Source organism: Camelus bactrianus, chromosome 5 (genome assembly GCF_048773025.1).
Source record: "Camelus bactrianus isolate YW-2024 breed Bactrian camel chromosome 5, ASM4877302v1, whole genome shotgun sequence".
Taxonomy (NCBI): domain Eukaryota; kingdom Metazoa; phylum Chordata; class Mammalia; order Artiodactyla; family Camelidae; genus Camelus; species Camelus bactrianus.
This window is the reverse complement of record NC_133543.1, coordinates 17,036,867-17,056,862: the sequence shown is the minus strand read 5'-3', so window position 1 is coordinate 17,056,862 and position 19,996 is coordinate 17,036,867. Positions and strand designations below refer to the sequence as shown.

The 19,996-nt window shown below is 48.6% G+C and overlaps 1 protein-coding gene across 2 annotated transcripts in view; it reads left to right on the top strand.

Annotated features, from left to right (window-relative positions):
• Positions 1–7,877: 7,877 nt before the first annotated feature.
• The window catches only part of GLI2 (GLI family zinc finger 2), a 245,557-nt gene continuing 233,438 nt past the window's right edge, over positions 7,878–19,996 (top strand). The window contains exon 1 of one of the 2 annotated variants that reach the window (XM_074363501.1): positions 7,878–8,136. The gene's annotated coding sequence lies outside the window, so the exon portion shown is untranslated. Of the gene's footprint in view, positions 8,334–19,996 lie in introns of both variants that reach the window. The other variant, XM_074363499.1, reaches the window with a different exon arrangement.

Below are 19,996 nucleotides of genomic sequence, written 5' to 3'. Positions count from 1 at the left end.
GCACCTTATTTCTTTTTATAGTTGCATAATGCTCCATTGTGAGTATATATATTTATGTATGTACTTATATATTATATTATATATTTATTTATTACTTCAATCTATCCTCACATGAAGATATTCAGGTTGTTTCCCATTTTATTGGTATTATGAATATGCTGCTATTAACGGTCTCCTGCATGCACCTTTTTGTACTGTGTCTGAGGTAGATACCTGGAAGTGCGGCGTCTAGGTCAAAAATGTAAATGCGTATGTGATTTTGCTAGATGGTCCAAATTTCCTTGCATAGGGGTCGTCCATTCTGCATTTCCACCAGCGGTGGACAAGAGTGCTTGTTTCTCTACAGCTTCGCTGTCAGCGTGTGTTATCAAGCTTTGGGTCTCTGTCCGTCTGATAGGTGAGAAGTGGTACCTTGGTCTAGTTTGAATTTCTGGTTATCCCAATACAACTCATTAGAAAGCACATCTTTCACCCACTCATTTACGATTTACTCATATCACAATTGAAATTTCCATACAGTTGGGTCTGTTTCTGGATTTTGTATCCCATTCCATTGGCCTTTATATGCATTCATCAATACCAAATTGTTTTAGTTATAGAGACTGTATAATATGTTTTAAGGTCTGATAGGCCTGCCTGCCAGCCTCCCCACCCTGCCCCTCCATTGTTTTTCTTTTCCAGGATTTTTCCTGGCTCTTCTTGCTTCTTTCTTCATCCAAATGAACATTGTAATTGTTAACTTATCTAGCCCTGCTTCCCCCATCCCCCAGGAAAAGACGGTATTTTTATTTGGATTGCAATGATTCAAAAAATATATTTTTTTAGGTTTTTCTGAGGGGAGATAATTAGGTTTATTTATTTATTTTTTAATGGAGGTACTGGGGATTGAAGCTAGGACCTCAGGCTTGCTAAGCATGTGCTCTACCACTGAGCTACACCCTCCCTCCTGGATTGTAATAATATATGCATTAACCCAGGGATAACTAACTCCTTTATGACGTTGAGTCTTCCTAACCAAGAGCACATAAGTTTCCATTTGTTCAAGTCTACTTTCATGTGTTTCAGTGTTGTTTTATGGTTTTTCTCATACAGGTTTGAACATCTCTTTTCACATTTAATCTTAGATAATTTATACCTTCTTCCTCTTTGCTATCATAATCTTTGCTATCTTCCATTTTTTTTTCTAACTGGCTTTGTTTATTTATATGAAATTTTTTAAATATCTTTTTTTAATTGAAGATTTATAATGTTGTATTAGTTTCAGGTATACAGCAAAGTGATTCAGTTATATATATATATATATTCTTTTTCAGATTCCTTTCCGTTATCGGTTATTACAAGGAATTGAATATAGTTCCTTGTGCTATATAGTAGATCCTTGTTGTTTATCTATTTTATATATAGTAGTGTGTATCTGTTAAGCCCAAACTCCTAATGTATCCCCCCTACTTTCCCATTCAGTAACCATAAGTTTGTTTTCTATGTCTGTGAGTCTATTTCTGTTTTGTAAATAAGTTCATTTGTTACCATTTTTTTAGATTCCACATATAAATCCACATTTAGATTCCACATTTAATATTTGTCTTTCTCTGCCTGACTTACTTTACTTAGCATGATAATCTCTAGGTCCATTCATATTGCTGCAAATGGCATTATTCTTTTTTATGGCTAATAGGAAAACTTTTGATTTGTATGTTAATATTGGGGGGAAGATTTGTTATCTAATATACCCATGTAGGTAAGTCTCAGCTGTGGACCAACTCCTGCCTTCATGAACCAGCTTCCTGCTTCCATTTTGCTGAAACCCTCCACCACATGGCCTAGCACAGGGTGACCCCCAAGCCATCTCTCTCCTTCTTCTATTTATTCAAAGGCCGTAGGAGCTTACCTCTCCCCAGCTGACTTCTGGCAAACAAGGCTCATCAAGTAACCCAGGCACAAAACACAACTCTGACACCAGACATCTAAAAAGACAAGCTGAAACGTTAAAAAAAAAAAAAAAAAAAAAAGGATAATGGAGGCGGTATCAAAGGAGAGAAATGATGTGTATACATCTGGGAAGATTTGAGTTTAAATGCTCTTTGAATAAAGTCCACGGGTGACTTGCACATGTATCTTTCTGCTGGAGACAATGGACTGGATGGAACCCAAGGAGGTGCACAGTCTCTCCATAGCTTCCTGGTAACTCCTAAGAAAAGTGACTAATTGAAGTTAAATTAGAAACTCTATGGGTAAGGATTGGCTACCCTTAAGATCGATGTGTAGGTCAGTCCAGTGTCTTATAAAAACTTCATCACATTTTAATTGAGGAGTCTTTAATAATTTCTTTTTAAATTGTCTTGAAAAAAAAATGCCTTTCTTGCTTATGTGGTGAGGGCTATTGATATTCCTTAGACTCAGTGGTGGCTGTGAGACGCTGCTCTCTCTTTCACGTGGGTTAAGAAACCCTCAATGTATCTTGAGAAAAGTTCTTGGGAGGGCTGGCGCTGAGGAGGAAAAAAACCTGACAAGCCTCCACAACATCTCTAAGCCCTGTGATTTTGCTGCCTCCTCCCTACTGCAGTGCCCTCCCCTCGTCTCCCCTCCCCAGGATGTCTGCGTCAATGTCCCTTAGTCCCTCTCCCCAGCTCCTTCCTTTTCCAGTCTGCCCTGCACATGGGAACCTCCTTCATAGCCCTACTGCTCCAAGCTGACACGGGGGCTTGTGGGAGTATCACCCAGCTGGGGACCAGCGGGTAGCAGGCAGCCAGGATTGTGTCTCATTCATCTTTTCATCTCTAAAGTGCATGGTACCTGGCAGAAGCTCAACAGGGATGAGTGAATGAATGGATACATTCACGTGCATGTATGCACGAATGTACCCATTATCCAAAGAGTTTTGGCCCTTACACACTTGACTCTTTCCCAGCTGTGTCCTCTAGGGTAGCCCTAAAAGGGAAAAGGATTTTCACTGGTTGTTTTTGTGGGAGGAGGTTCCTAACAGCTCCCAACTTTGCACAAATCTCCTGTGTGTCTCTAAGTTGCTTTTTCCCACAATGTGTCTGGGACGAGGTTGAAGATTGGGGCTTGTGGGTCTTTGGCCTGCTTGGCATCCTCCTTCCGTGTCCCCTCAAGTGCCATCTTTATGCTTCTTCCTCCTTCTTTATAAGCTTGTTCTTTGGAAAAGAGCTGATCAATGCACTCACAGCAGTAAGGAGTGTCCCCTAGAAAGGGTCCGTCTTAGCCATTCCAGGTGTATTTGCACTGTAACAACAGACACAGCCTTAAGCCCTAGGAGTGACCCCAGACTTGACAGTGTTCCTGATCCCAGAGAGCCCATAGGAGGTCTTTTGGGTTGGAAGGGCAGGGGAGACTCAGGGCCATCTCAGGACTCTTGAAAGAATAACATACGATCAATCAGTCCACTAGGGGACGGGCCCTTGTTGTTGTCCTGACACCTCCTTGGCCACTGCCCGGCTGTTTATTCCACCACCCAGCTCCTCTCAGCCACAGCCCGCTCCTCCTTACCTCCTACATCACCTCGTGTTCCTCCGTTGTGGCCAAGTTTGTGTATCTCTCGATGAGAGGGGCAGGTTCCTTGAGCGAAGGAACTTGGTCTCTTGCTTCCTTCCAGTGCTCCTGAGTGCCTGCTGTGTAGCCAAGCCAGAAAACACCTGGCGGGCTACCTTTGAGCCTCTTTCTGGTCATTTCTGTGTCTCCAGTCAGATTCGCGTGGCAGATTGTGTTTCCAAAAAGAGCCACAGTACCATTTCTGCTCCCGTGTGCTCTTCAGAATCTTACTGTTCCCCATCAAGAAGCAGAGTGTAAGTGGGGGAGGGTATAGCGTAGTGGTAGAATGCACCACTTAGCATGCACAAGGTCCTGGGTTCAATCCTGGGTACCTCCATTAAAAAAATACTAGTAAAAGTAATAAATAAATGAATATAATTACCCCCCACAAAAAAATTGTTAAGAAGCAGTAGTAAGAAGTTTCCCTTCCCTTGAATCTAGGCAGAACTTTGTGTCTCGATGAATAGGATGCAGCCAAGTGATGCAGTGTGTCTTCCAAAGCCTCCTAAAGAGGGATAGGGTTTCTGCCTGGCTATTATATACTTATTACACTCACCCTGGGAACCCGCTACCACCATGCTGTGAGGAAGCCCTAGTTAGTCTCAGTAGTGAGACCACATGGAGCAGTCCAGACACAAAGGAACTGAGGCCCCCTGGCCAGAAGCCAGCATCCACAGCCAAGCATATGAGTGGGCAAATCTTCTGATGATCCTGGCGCCAGCCTTGAAATCTTCCAGCTGAAGCCTTGACACCGCGGAGCGGAGACAAACTGTCCCATGCTCTGTCCAAAATCCTGACTCCTAGAATCTTTGCACATAATAAACAATTGCTTTGTGCTATTGAGTTTGGGGGCAATTTGTCAGACAACCCTGGTAACTGAAACACTGTGCAAGGATGGACAAGGCACTTCTCTTTGGGCCTGGATTTTCTTGTACAGCAGGTCTCTGGAACTTCTCTCATACAACAAATCTATGCCTACTGAACCACCAACTTTCCATATTCCCCTCATTTCATCCCACTATTTTATTGTCTACTTCTATATCTTTGACTATTTTAGATGCCTCATGTAAGAGGAACTGTGCAATATTTGTCTTTCTGTGACGGATTTATTTCACTTGTCATTTCTTCCAGGTTGATCTATGTGGTTGCAAATGGTAGGACTGCCTGCTTTTTTAAGGATAATATTCCATTGTATGTTTGTACCACATTTGCTATATCTATTCATCGGGTGATGTACATTTGGGTTGTTACCATATCTTGATTATTGTGAACAACGCTGCAATGAACATAGGAATGCAGATATCTTTTCAAAGTCCTAATTGCAATCTTTTTGGATATAAAGTGGGATTGCTGAATCATATTCTATTTTTAATTTTTTGAGGAACCACAATACTATTTTCCATAATGGTTACACTACTAGGTACCACTTTTATTTTATTTTACATTCCCATTGACGGTGCACAAAGATGCCATTGTCTCTACAACCTTGCCAACACTTGCTATCTTTTGTTTTTTTTGATAACAGCCATTCTAACAAAGGTGAGGTGCTATCCCTTTGTGGTTTTGATTTGCATTTTCCTGGTGAGTATCTTTTTGTATACCTGTTGGCCATCTGTATGTCTTTTTGAGAAAAATGTCTATTCAGGTCCTTTGCCCATTTTTTAAGCTGGTCATTTGTGTTTTTGCTATTGAGTTTTAGGAGCTCCTTATATATTTTGGAAATAAACTCCTGGTCAGTGTATGGTTTGCAAGTATTTTTTTCCCATTCCATAGGATGCCTTTTCAATGTGTTGATTGTGTGTGTGTGTGTGCTGTGTAGAAGCTTTTACATTTAATGTAATTCCATTTATCGCTTTTTGCTTTTTTTTGTCCTTCACTCCTTCTTCATATCAGTGAGCCTCACTTTCTCAGGTAAGCCTTCTCTCCCTCCCCACTGCCCCCTCCTGCTAGCTCAGGTCACCAATCATAAGCTCTTGGAATACTTCATATTGTTTTTCCACTCAGTTTGTAATTATGTATTTGTGGTTATTAATGAAACACGAACCTCCACGAGGGAAAGGGTCTCATTAGTCCCACTCACTGTGATGTCTCATCACTTAACATAGTGCCTGGTGCACAGAAAGTTACTGACAATGAATGGGGACTTGCCCAAGGTCGTACATTTAGTACTAGACCTGGGACCAGAACCTGGTGTCCCATGTCCAGGTGAAGGCTTTCTCTGCTATGCCAGTTTGCCTCTGCTCCAAACCTTCCGCTGCTTTTTTTGTGCCCAGACTGCTGACCATCTGGAGATCAAGGCATAATGTTTATACACCCTCCTCAAACCGAAAAGATTCCATCTTCATCTCAACAGCCACTTTCTTGCCAAAATAAGCCAGGAAAGGTTATGGGAGTGCCTGGATTCCAGCAGGAGTTGTGTGGGTCTGAGCAGAAAAACAGAAAAAGGAAATATCCCAAAATGTTGATTTGTTTAAATGTCTTCACGAACTTAACAACACAAGGAAACCAACAGAGACAAGCTTGTAATGAAGTAATCAGCCGACGCTGCTAATATTCCAGTTACATGAAATGATTCCCCACATTTCATGGGGTAGATATGAATAGGGTCATTAAAATATGGCCAAGGAGGGAGGGAGAGTTTACTTTTTCTGTCTCCTTGGAGTCTGTGTCTGAAAGCTCAGCAGGAATTTAAACAAATAGCATGGAGGAATGGTGAATCCGATCATACTTAAAGAAAAAGTCCCTTCCAAAACATCTCTTTCCTTTAATAAATACATTGACTTCTGCAAGTTTTGCTTTTTAAAAACCCTGCAGAGGTTTTTTTTCCCCTTCTGGAGAGCCTATTTGAGAAAAACAAAATTAGCATCAAATTGTTCTGATATGGTTCTACATATTTTTTTTTTCTGTAGGTCAGGAAATAATTGTTATCTCATATAAATGAATGTAAGGAGAAGGCAAAGAAGGTAGGTAATAGCAAATAGCAAATAATGCTCCCCCTTTGATTACAAAGTGAAAAATAAAGTTAGGGGAGGGTCAATGGTAAATGGAGAGATCTACTGACAAAAGGGGTTATATCGGTAAAATAGGCTTGTGAAGGGAGGGTAGAATTGGGTTTCTGAGTCTGGCTCCCCTGCATTCTAGACAAGATGCAACCTTAAGAAAAAGGGCTGAAGGGAGGGATACCGTCACCACCCTCAACAGGGAGAATTTAGTCGAACTAATGGTACAACGTATTGAACTCATGGAGGATGGCAGTTCAGTGGCCTGACCTTGGACAACCTACTTAACTTCTTTAAGCCTCAGTCTTCTTGCCTGTAAAATGGGGGAGAAGATCTACCTTACAGAGTTTTGTAAGAAACAGAATGTCACCTAGCACATAGTAAGGGCTACACAAATGTTAGGAAGAAACAGAAAACGGTCCCCCAATGAGGCACTCTTTGGGTGAGGACCCTCAGCCCTTAAGAAATGGGTTGGGGGACACTTTAGCCAGCTGCCCTCATGCTTCTCCAAGCCAGGAAGCTCAGTTCCGGGCTGCGGTGCGGCTTGAGGGCTTGGGGCCCGTCACCTAGTTTGCTTAAGCAAGTTGTTTCACACACATACACCCATACACACGTTGGCCCGAAAATTCAGTGAGGTTTTTTCTTCCTTCTTCCTCTGTTATTGTTGGGTTCTGATTACTTCCATCTGGTTGCGGCAGCTCGAGTGGCGTCTCTAAAAAACAAAACAAAATAAAACAAACAAAAACCCTCCCTACAAAACACATGCACCAAACCTAGAAGGCTGCTTCGCTTCTCACCAGCACGCGCTCAGATGGCGACTCGTGTGAGCCGCGGCGAGGGGCGCAGGCCGGACCCCGGCACCTGCGCGCGCTGCTGGCTAGAAGAGGGTCCTCGCAGAAATAGCCCCTGTAGAGCCAGCCTCCCTCCCCTCTTTCCCTCCCGTCCCCGGCTTCCGCCCCGGGGCCCGGAGAAGCGGGCGCACTGAGAACAGCGACCCGGGCATCTCCCCGCGGAGGGGAAGGAGGAGGTGGGGAGGGCGGGTGATTTAAGAGATTGAAAACAGAGCAGTCTCTGCGCCTCAGCCCCGGAGCTCATCTGACTTGAGTTAGCGACCCCCCCCCCCCCAACCCGGAGCCTCAAAAAAAGTGTTGGGGGCTGCCCCGTTCTTTCGTTCTCGGCTCGAACTTTCTTCGTAGGTGTGCTTTCCCTCCTCGGTGTTGGGGAGGCGAGGCCGCCCCTCCCCTCCGGGTTCCCCCGGGTCCCCTCCCGGCGGGTGCGCGCGGTGCGGGCGGGTGCGCGGCGCACGGGTGTGCTCCAGCCGTGCGCGCGGGGGCGCTGCGCCGTCCCGGCGGCCTGCTGGACTGCGGGAGTGCCGGAGCTCGCCAGCCGAGGCAGCACGGCTCCGCGGACTTTTTTTCAAACTCCCATCAATGAGTCTTCGAGGAGGAGCGGGAGGCGGCGGTGGCGGCGGCGGCGGCGGCGGACGCGGAGGGAGGCGAGGAGGTGCCGTAGGAGTCGGAGGAGCGAGAGGAAGGAGCACGGGCCGCGCAGCGTGCCGGAACCTCAGGGAGCTACCCGCCCGCAGGCGGTAGGGGCTGCCAGGCCCCCAGCCGCCTCTCGGTCCCCTCCCCTGCCTGGCCCGCCCCGCCCTGGCCGGACTGAGCCCCGGCACACGGCAGCCCGCCGCGGGTCGCCACGCCAGCCAAGTTGGGATGGGGGCCCGCAGCCACCGCCCGGCGCCCCAGAGGCCACCTGCGTACTAGAGGCAAACTTTTGTCTTCTTCGGTAAAGTTGCATTGGCCTTCTTTTGCTTGCTTTTCGTTGCGAAGTGTGCCCTACTCCGGCCGAAGCCGGGCCGAATAGGATGCTGCGCCGTCTTGGAGGGTCCCGCGGCCGGGTGCCCGCGCCATGGCACGGGGATCTGGACACGGGGCTTAAGGGGGCTGGGGGCCACGGGGGCAGCCCCGGTTTGGGTCTAGCCAAGCCAGGCGGGGACTTAAGGGAGGCCCGAGGGCTAGGAACTCGTGGCCGGGGGACGATTTTGCATACCCCTTCCCACCTGGGTGAACGAGCCTGTCTTCTTGGGGTACGCAGCCAAGCCGGCCTCCACCCCGTCTCCACTGCGCCCGAGCCTGGGGCTGTTTTTTCGGGAGGTGGGGGTAGCACTGGAGGCTGGGATGCTGGGAAGCTCCGAGAGGTAGGCCATGGGAGTGTGTCTTCGGGGAGTGAGTCGTGTGTGGCGGGGCTGCAGACAGCCACTGTGAACTTCTAACTGCACTTCTCCGCGCTACCCGTCCCGAGTCCTGCCTTTCTTTCTTTCTCGCTCCTTCCTCCCCCTCCTCAGGCCCTGTCGCCCCCTCCCCCTGGTCAGGCTCTCCTCCCCGGTCTCCCTCCTTACTTCTCTCCTCCTCCTCTCTTGCCCTCCGCCCTGAGAGCCGCTTGACTTCCCGGAGGGATCCGCACGTAATCCCTCGCCCTGTCCTCGGGTCCCCCAACCCCGCACTTTCATCCCCGCCCCCACTCATCGTCCCCACCGCCCCCCTCCCCCGGCAATCTCTCAACAAGTATATTTGCTGAGGAATTTGAAAAATCCACTACTGCAACTTGATCTGTGTGTGATGGATGGGGAGAGGCGCGGAGAGAGTTGGGCGCCAATCCTATTAAGGGTTTAGAAAGGGGAGCGTTTTCCCCGGACGGGGGCGGGGGAGGGGGCGGCGGGTAGTGTGCGTGTGTGTGTGTGTGTGTGTGTGTGTGTGTGTGCGCGCGCGCGCGTGAGTGCGCCCGCCGCCTCGGGGAGCTGGAAGTCCACCCAACTCGGCGCCTTTTCAGGCCGGCAGTAATTGCTGTCATTTCCTAGGAAACCCGACTTCTACAGCGCGAGGAGCTCGGGATGGAGCCCGCGCGCTTCACCCAGGGTGACCGGCCCCAGAGGCGCTCGCGGGCCTTGGTTCTTCCCCAGGGTGCCTCCCCCAACTCCCCTTTCTTTTGTATAATTTTCATGTGGCTTTCAGAGTTGACCGCGGCTGGAAAAGTAGACGTTTCCCTAGAGTCCGGTGCCGGGCCCCAGGGGTCTTTTAAGCTCTCCTCTGCCCTCGCGCCCGGGCATCCCGCGCGGTGCACGGCCTCTAGCGCGGGCTTTGCAGCCTGGTGGCCGCGGCCGAGTCTTGCGCCCCCGCCCCGCCGCCCTCGCCGGGCGTGTGAAGGTTTAATCCCGACAGCTTCAGATAAAGGGAGCAGTTGTAAAACGCTCATATGCTGTTTGCAGACGAGGCTCTGGGGGATGTTGGAGAATTTGAAAGTAAACGTTTCCCTCGCAAGCGGCATAAAATAGTGTTTAAACAAATATTGTATTGGCATGCTCAGGGGGCTCGGTGCCAAAAAGTAAAGTAAATAAACTGTGCAATCCCAAACATACAGCGGTGGAAAGCGGCGCAATAGGCGGGCTTGTCAAAAGTCTCCCCGATGAGATGTGTTTGTTCTGGTCACCTCACCTACAAGCCCCCTCCCCGCCCATTTCCTTACCTTGGCTGAGAGCTTCCTTCTCTCGGCTTCCCTGTGTGGGGTCAGGCCTCCCCCTGTCTGGGAGCGCCTTTGGAGTTGGCTCCGTGGGAGGAAATTCATTGTGTGGCTACTTGGGCTGGTCTCCCCAGGGCCGGTGAGGGCACCCTGGCTACACCTGGCTGCTTTGAGATGTGGTGCCCTTTAGGCTTTGCCCAGCTTCTGGTCTGCCCTGGGGCAGTAATTCTAGGCCACGCAGATGCGCCCCTCTGGGACCGTCCTTGTTTGCGTCTTTTGCCTCTAACCTCCCTTCTTGCTCCTCTTTTATTTCCATCATCTTTCTTGCTTTCGTTTTCCTAGACTTGCTGCTTCTCCCCTTTCCGCTAAAGGTTCCAGGAAATCGTGAAGACATTCTCCCCCGGATTTAAGTTCCACTCAAACCCCAGAGTTGGCAGTTGTCTAAGAGTTTCAAACACAGTTATATTTTGTGATATTTAGGATGGTTGGTATTCCCCCTTTTCTTTAAGAAATGTGCTAATTGTACGAGGTTAGTTAGTGATTCTAGGAGGATTTAAACTAATACATGATGCACCCCAGTTGTGGTGAGGAGCTTGTTCACCCAGGAAATAACCCTCAGGTGATCTGGCTGTCCCTTGGTTTGGCATCTGAGTGAGAAACCATAGTCCGAGCAGTCTGTTTTCAAAGTCAATGGGTGAGAATGAGAATGGGAGGGGGAAAAACACTCTCAAACCAGGGCCAGGCTCACCAAGGAACAAGGCGAGACTGTTAAGAGATGAGTTTTTTTGTCCTTCGTGGGAATTCTTTTGAGGGGATTTTGCACAGGGCTCAGACTCCTTCAGCAGAGCCTTCTAGCTGCTCCCAAACTCACACTGACCCTGGCCATGGCCTTGGAGGGGACTCTTGACTTGGCCCATCTTGAAGGGTGTGTGGGGTTAGGCCCTTCTGGTGGGGCGGCCTTAGAAAGGGGTGCCCCTCAGGGATGCTCCCGCCCACGTGTGGGGAGAGATCCCTGAATAGAAGAAACCCTTTGAGTTGCCTGGTCCAGGAGAGGGGACCACAGGGCCACTGGTCAGCGACTCATTGCCTGCTGAGGGGGTCTTGGGGGCTGTGTACTGTAGCTGGCTTGTTTGCACTGCAGACTGAAAAATACACAAATACTTCATGCTTTTTGTACTCCCACAAGTGCCCTGTACACAGTGCAGCCCCTAGGGCTGGATTAGCAAACCAGGGGATTCAGCAGGCAGGCAGACAAAATTGAATATTTGCCTACTAAACACGCCTCTTCCATCAAGGCCTCTCCTGGCCCCCCAGGGAAGGGCGGGGGGGGTGGTGACCTTTACCCTGCAGATGCCAGCAGTTCCCTTTAAACTGGACCAGGAGGTTGTCCTGTGCACTTTGAAAGGCTGTGTGACCCCTACACACCCAGCTGGCTTGTTAAAGCTTAAAACCGGAATCCTACATCCTTGTGTGTTCTAGGGGTGGGGCAGCCTGCCTTTTCCTTGGGGAAAGTGTGTGTTCAGTTGGGCTTCCTTTCATCTGAATGACGCTCGTTCATGCTGGTGACGCTGAGGCAGGTGGAGCAAACTGCCTTACTTCTTAAGGATGGGGGTGGGGTAGGTGGGTTCCTACCTGTGCCAGGGCCGGTTTCCCGGTGCATGCAGGCCGGCCAGGCCAGGTGGACCTCGCTGTGGGCAGCTGCAGCTGTTCCCGCTGGACTGGGGCCCTTTGAAAAGGAACCCTGGGGAAGCAGTACCCCCCACTCCCTCCTTCTCTTCAGTGTCAGAGGTGCAGACAAACGAAACACGTGAAGAATGCCAAAGAGAGAAACTGTATTCTCAGATTCCAGAAAACTCAGAGGCCAAATAGGTGATGGTAGCAAAAATCTGAACAGGCAGCAATTTCAGTGAACAAGGCTCACTCACTTATACAGCAGGCGGGAAGGGAGACTGCTCTGTAATTTTTGCCTCATGCTTGTTTAAAAGACGATTTGGAAAGGGGTCATCAGACAACTTTGTCGTTTGGCAGTGGCTTTTGCTCAAGAGCAACAGCTTAGTGGCTTTTAAAGAAATACGTGACATCAGATTCAAAATTACTTCTTCTAAAATTAATTTAAGTGTTTGCTGTGGACTGTAACGGACTTTTTAAAAAAAATCATTGATCGTTGTTTTTAGATTTTGAGGGTGACCAAAACAGCCTTTACCTACAAAACTGTGTTTAAAACCCTGGGAAAATGCACCAATGATAGCAGCATTACTTTCTTTGTGTTTAGTCTCTGTTTCCCCCAATTCCTTCATCAGCAAAAGCATCCTCACTAGCCCTGTTCATGTTCTGATTCTGATTCTTAAAAAAAAAAATAAAAATAGGAGAACTCATTTAGGATATGACCAAAGAGTTCATATTAAACTGGTGTTGAGACTGGGTTTAAATTGAGTAAGTTAATGTGGTTTTGTGTGTCTGCCTGTGTGTTAAAAAAAAAAAAAAAAACCAGGTTGCTGGGAAGTGTGTTTTAACTGTGAGTGCCCAGTTTCATTCATTAGCATAAGAAAAAAGTTTTAGTGCATTTCCTATTGTCTCGAATGAAGAGTTTCAGCAAAGGGAAGGAAAGCCGCAAAAGGGTGATGGCCCATTGAGATTCTTCAGCAGCCCCGGCTCATCATCTGCCGCTGAAATCTGTGATCGGATATCACTTTTATCTCACTTTTCCATTCTCTGGCCTTTTTCACACGTTCACTTTTGTCAGGGTTTATTGATTATGTTTTCTTCTCTGCAAATCTGTGGAAAATTTAATGAACCAAAAACAGCAGTGAAATAAAGGGGACTTTTTATTCATTAGCAAGCGATTGATTTCCCCCCTTCGGTCGAGGGCCCCTGGCCTCCAGCAAGTGAGGGGGAGGGGGGGAGGAGGCGGGTGGCCCTGAGGCGGGCTGAGGCGGGGCCTCCCTGCTGACCAGCACCGGCTCAGCCCGGGACTGCTGTCCCCACTGAACGTTAGAAGCTCCTTCGTAATGGCTGTGCTGGGCCAGCCTGAGTCTACTACGCTGCAGATCCCAGCCTCGTTCTCCAGGATCCGGGGTGGGGGGCTCAGGCCCGAAGGAGGTGGGGCATATCTGTATTCCTCACCCTTACAAACCATCTGAGTGCCTGGGCCTTCCCAGGGACAGAGTATCGCCCTTCCTCCAGCCCCAGCTCTCAAACCTGTAATTAAGCAAAGCCCCTGGTGTGATTACACTTTGCTGACTCGGCTGGGTTTGGAGCTGCTTCCCTCTACGGAACAGGGTGAACTTTTAGCTCTGCTTTTTGCAGAGGCTTCTGGGCAGCCTGTGATCCAATTCGATTGCACATACGTCTGTCTCTTCTCTCCCATCTCCCTTCTCTGTCCTCTTTGTCTCCTTTCCTTCTATCTTTCTTTCCCCCTTTCGCCCCTCTCGCCGCTCTCTGTCCCTCTCCTCCCTCCTTCTCTGTCCCTTCTTTCTTTCCCTCGCTCTCCTCTCTCTCCACCCCCCATCTCTTTATTTTTGCATCTTTTTATTTCGCTCCCCCTCCTCTCATTTCTTCCTCTCCCCACCCCCGGCCCCCTTTTCTGCCCCGTGTTGGACTGGCCGGGAGGCCTCCGGGAGGCGGCCTGCCTAGGCCGTGGGGACCGTGCCCGCGTCCGGGGAACATTCAGTGCCCCGAGCGCCCGCGCGCCGTCCGCGCCGCGTTCCTCCCACCTGCCCGCCGGCCTGGTTTGCGGCGCCGGAACAATGGCCACATTGTCCTGGCTGCGCACCGGCGGGCGGCGGCAGGCCGGACCCTATTCGTGGCGAGTCGGGAAGAAAGCCAGCGGGCCAGATCCAAATCGGCCCGCGCCGGCGACGCCGCCTTTGTCGCCCGGCGAGAGACGGGAGCGCGCGGGGCCCGGCCTCCCCGCAGGGAGCGTTGGCGCGAGCCTGCTCCCACCTGGGGAAGGAGCCTTCTGCAGAAGGTGCCCTCCCTGCCGACTGCCGCTGATTCTCCCTCCTTCTTCCGACTGGCTCACCCTCCCCCTTCTTCAAGAAGGGGATTCCACTTTAGGTTACAGTTTGCAGAGTGAACTGAGCGCATTTCATGAGAGCCGGGAGAAGAGGGCCCACGTTACCAAACTTTGGGTGGTGCGAGAAACTTTCTTTGTATCTGTGAGACTGACTATAGCCTCCTTTTGCCCTGACTCCCCCACCCCAGAGGCAGGAAAGGAATGGTGGTCTCTCAGAATAGCAACCCTCCTCTCCCCGCCCCCTACCCCACCCCAATTCGTCTTGACCTGTAGGGATTCAAGATCTCTTAGCACTCAGAAAAGGAAAGATCTTTGAATGCTTAGGACGTTAAAAGAGCATCCGTCCTCGGGTCCAAGCAGACGCTTAGCAATGCCTCTTTGTGTGGTGGACAATGCAATAAGTCAGCCCGACTTTTGAGCCACATTTATAAGGAACTGTAAGGGCCGCTCAAGTACACTTGTGCTAAGTTGAATTGATTGAAATTTAATGGCGGTTAGTGGCGATGAATGGTAATGATTTTCCAGCGTATCTTTGGCATACTTGACATTAATAACCGGAGTGTGTGTGTGTGTGTGTGTGTATATGCGCTCCAAGAGCCTGCCACACACGTGAGGTGGTAGCATTATTCATTTTCTGAGATGCCAGTCCTTCTCCTTTCCTCAGATCCTTTTCCTTCTCACCATAATTCAGTTGTTCAGATGATTTAAAAAAAAAAAGAAAAGGAAAAGAAGAGAAAAATCTTTCTCCATTAAGCACGTACATCATGTCAACATAATTTGGAGCTCATGATTTTTTTTCAATTCCTGCATAAATCAGCTTCTAATATACAGAATGTGATGAATTTGTTTTAGCTGCCATCATGAATTAATGTTATGCAAATAGAAGCTTTGCAGGTGAAATGATTTACTTAATACTTTCAACTTCTAATATTTAAACTCATTCATTATGTTAGGAGTTAAAAAAAAAAAACAAGCCCATATTTTTAAACCTGGGATGGGGAGATTAGTATGCAAGTATTTGCAGTGTAGGCAGACCTTGATGGCCAGAAAATAGCTCTTAATTTGCTGATTCTTTCTTTGAGAATCTGTAGTTCACCAGGCAGTGGCTTAAGAAGCAGGGGATAGAAGTCTTACCAAGTTCTATCTTGGTAAGGAGGAAGACACAAATGTATTGAAATAACTTGCACATGACCATCAAGGTAATATATCCTTTGAAACTGAACCTGCTCTGCTTTGGGAACTAAGGAAGTCTTCTCTTTTGAACTGGTCTTGAAGGATGAGTCTTGACTGAGCCAGGTGGAGAGAAGGGTGAAGGGGCTCTGATGTCCCCCGTCCCATCTTTGTCATTAGCTGGTTAAGACCATCTTAAGAGTGAGTCATTAATACCTGCCTATGAAGGTGGCAGTGGTACATGTGGCAGTGGACAGAGGACCCCACCCCTCCCTAACCCCCCAAAAAACTACTAAAAGACTTTCATTATATATATAAAATCACCTTTTCAGGCTGTTTTCTTCTGGAAAAAGTTGAGGAAATGAGTAAAAGTCATGGATGAGTTCACTATGAAAAATAATTAGCCTAAACCCGTTGGGGTTACCCTCAGGGAGAGTGAGACCCGTCACTCAAGAGCTGGGTGACCTGACCCAGTGCAGGTCGCTTTGCCTCTGTGGGAGGAGGGACTTGACAAATGTGATCTCTCGGATCCTTTGACTTCAGAATCCTGGGAGCCAGCACACTCTGCCTCTCACAGCCCTCTCTAGGAGTCAGACAGCAGACAGGGTGGGAGCACCGGAGCCTGGAGAAAGTGTGGGGTCTTGATCTTGCTTCTGCTTCTGGGGAGAGTGCGGAGAGGCTCTTCTCAAGGAATATGCCCCCCTCCCCCTTCCCCTGCTCGTCACTCTGCCTAGTCAGCTGTAGCGCCGGGCCACCTCCGGGATGTGGTCACAGGGTGAGTGGGAATGGAGTGGACTTGGGGACATTGGTGGGGGTGGCAGAAGGAGTTCAGTCTGTGATGGCCTTTAAAGTCTTTCCTGAAGGCTATGGACAAGTTGAAGGGAGGGCTGACACAGAAATATGTCTTGGCTCTCCAGAGATAAGAGTAGAGTTTTGACTTTACTTCTCCAAAAATTGAAGTCATCAAGATCTGATGACAGGTTGAAGGGACATCACTCAGCCGTTTCTGCCGACAGCAGTGGCTTGTCCGGTGGTGATACATTGTGTGTCCAGGCAGTGACAGCTTACTTAGGGCCAGCCCTCGCTGTCTCCGAAGATCAAGGTGAGGGGACGGAAATCAAGGTGAGCTGACGTCCCTGGTGCTCATTGGCTGAGGGTGCACATGAATTGTCTTGTTTATGTAGAGAAAGAAGAAATGAGACTTAGCAGTTACTCAGGCAGAAATTTTGAGGTATGCTGATGTTAGGAAGGAAGAAGAGGGTAGGGTTTGAATGTAATTCAGATGTTTTTATCTTTAGAAGATACAGTACACGTGATATTGTATGTTACTTACATGCATGATGTAGTATGTTCAGTTACCCTTCCTCTCAGTATGAATCGGGCTTGTGTGATATGTGTATTTATGCTGATATACATATACGTGTAAGTCTTTTAACTACCGGATCCCATGATGAATTAGATTTTTTTCTTCTCCTAAAATGCACTTAAACAAAAAAGAGAACTAGCATGAGAGAATGCTATCGGAGAGAATGCCAGAACGGAAATGAGTTATAGAGGCAAATCTGAGAATAAAGCCTTTAGCATCTCTAAGCGAGGTTCCTGGGCTTCCTGCGTGGGATTCAGGTGGGAAGCTTGTTAAGTGTGCAGATTCTCAGGCCCCAGGGAAAATCTCTTGCATGTGAGTCCCTCCGAGGAGGGGGATGGGGGCTGAGATCTGCATTTTATCGAGGATCTTTAGGGCGGGATGATGGGGATTTAGTGTTTTCTTCCTGTGATGTCCCTCACTTCCTCTGTGATTTTTGCATTCACAAAGGGATAGCTTTTGCATCTGTAAGGCTGGATAAATAACCCTGGATTGGCCTCAGTGAACTGTAAGACTTTCCAGCTATTGCTGGACTGGAGCCAGTTGGGGCAAACAAACTAGCTGAGAATTGAACTGCTTCTGCTCCAGAACATCACAGAGAAGTGGGCTCTCTTTTGTGAACATGTCAGGTGGCTCTGGCAGTCACCTGTTTTGCTGTGTAAGACAGCCTTCGGGCCTCAGGAGAAACCAGAGAGTAGTGAGCTTATTAAATCATCACCTTAGTTTATGTGCCGTGGATTCTGGCCTGAGGGTCCCGAAGATGCCTTTACTGTGTAAGAAACTGCACCTGCATCACGATGTCTGTTTCATTGCTTCAGTGGCAGGAAGTCAGACCCTTTTGGGGTCCAGTTTGGTATTGCACAGTTGGAGCAGGTCTTTTGGAAGTGGGACCCCCACTGAGGTTTGGCTGATGGGTTACCCTTGGGGGTCTTTATGGTTTCCTGAGACAGGCAGGAAGTCAGACTGGCGGAGTGAAAGGATCTGGTGGGGGCTGTCGCACCGTTCCATGCAGTGATGGCCCCAGGCCTGGAGCTGGAAAGAGCCTGCCCTGAGGAGGATGGGCTAGTGGAGCGGTCCTCCCTCCCCTCGGCTGTGGTCCACCCATGAGCGGAGCGTGTGGCTGATGTGCTCTGCAGTGCTGGCTGGCATCCTGCCCCCAGCTCACAGCACCCGTTCTCTGCACCCTAGCCTTGGCGTCAGCATATTTCGAGAACACCCTGTCTCCTTGCTATGACTCGATTCTCTCTTGGAAGGAGAAGGCAAGAAAGAGCCTGGAAGAGGGCAGCTGAACATCAGGATGGGCATGGCTTCTCTCTGTGGCCCTTATTTCTCAGCGCAGAGTGAGAGTCCTGACAGCTGTCTTCCAGGTGTGCTTTAATATTAAATGAGGCTCTGAGTGGAAGCCCAGTTTGGCCCTTGCACAAGGTCAGCGTCCCGGGAATGGTGGCATTTCCTGTCATTGAGGTCCAGCTGGCCTTGGAGACTTGGGCTCTTGGATGCCACGAGCACTGATGGCATGGGCATCATGGGAGCTTTGTAATTTGTGTCACCCTGAACCATAGACTCCGTTGGCTTTATGTTAGTATTACAAGTGCACATGGGCCAGGACTTCAAGAGCGTATAGAAAAAGAAAACTTCCATCTGTTTGAACTTGGACCTGGTGGACTCATCCTCATCTACTCTGCATTTGGTTCTGATAGTGGCCATTGGGAGGGATGGGGTTGATCGGAAGTTGCAGTGTTCTTTCTGTGTTAGCTCAGCTCCTCTGCCTGGTCTAGACTTCTGAGGGCTGCCTTGTAAAGCAGATTGAAGGCACACTGCCCAGTGGCACTCTTGGCACTGGGAGCCTTGTGGGAAGTGGGATGAGGGCTGGTGGCATTTCCATCTCCTCTGAATCTTTGGTGTCCAACTCCCAGTGCCTCATCCTTCTCCAGATCCAGCTCTCAGTCCCAGGACCCTCAGGCCCCCAGCCGAGCTATTTTACTGAGAACAGTTGAGACCCCAGGCTCAAGTACAGTGCTCCTCCATTGCCACCCTTCTTTCCATCTTCCCGGGCCCCTCATTGAGTGGGTGATCAGTGGTTCGCTGGAGGTGGAGGTGGCGTCAGGCTGATGGCTCCTCTGGAATCTTGCTTGGAAGACTTGGTTTGCTGTGCTTGAGGGTCCTGACTGATAACCCCCCAACCCTGCCTCCTGCCCTGTGGTGTGAGTCCTGTTCTTGGTTGCAATGATGTCAACAGTGAGTGGCTAAGCTCCCAGACCAGTGCCCAGCTGTGGCCATCTACCAGCCGGCCTCCTGGACCTGGCTGCCTTAGCGAGCCCTGTATGTCCCCTTCCAGCCGCCCTGCCCACTGCTCAGCCAGGCAGGCAGAGCAGCAAGTGGGGCAGGCTTTAGCCTCCCCGACTCCCCTGCCCAGCCCTGCTCACCCTGTGGGTACCTCAGATTCCCCCAGTAGTCCAGGCCCTCCCACTCCTTTCTTCTGCTTCTGTTTCCTTGGGGTTCATTTTATTTAAGTCTGAACATCCTCCTCTTTGCTTGGCTTGGGGCTCTATTCAAGGTCTGGACTTCGATTTAGCACATGGAGTTCAAGCTGAACCTTCTCTTCCGTTGTAAAAATATTAACAGCAAGGGCAAAAATATATTTTCCCCACAAGATCTTAAAACTAAGATGAGCTTCTTTTACAGAAAACTTGTCAAATAGGGAATAGCACAAAGAGGAAAATTTGTTAAATTTCTTTCTAGTCTCTTTCTCTTTATTTTATTGATATTGAAACAATTTTTTTGCTCTATATTTTCTTACAAAATTGAAGTTACAGTATAACTCCATTATAGCCATTGATTCACTATAAAATTATATCATGGGCATTTTTCTCATGTTACTAATGCATAATTTGTATTTATGTGATTTTTATTGGCTGCATAATATTCCTTTGTCTGCCTGATCATATTTTATTTTACCCTCTTTATTACCTTCTTGGGCAATTAGATTCTTTCTAGTTTTGTTATTTTAGATAACACTGGAACAGACATCTTTGTATAAATGTTTGCCTGCAATTCTCATCATTTCCTTCAAATAGATTCTTAAAAATGGAATAACTTGGGGGGAGGGTATAGCTCATTGGTAGAGTACATGCACAAGGTCCTGGGTTCAATCCCTAGTACCTCCACTAAAATAACCAACTAAATAAATAAACCTAATTACCTCCACCCCACCAAAGTGAACAACTCCCCCCACCCCCAAAAAAAGCCCACAAACAAAATAAATAAATAAAATATTTATTAAAAAATGGAATAACTTGGACAAAGTATTTGGATAGCTGGTTTTGAGGCCCTCAGTAGGTCTTAGTGGGTTTCCAATAGTATTTCCCTAGCTTTGGGGGAGAG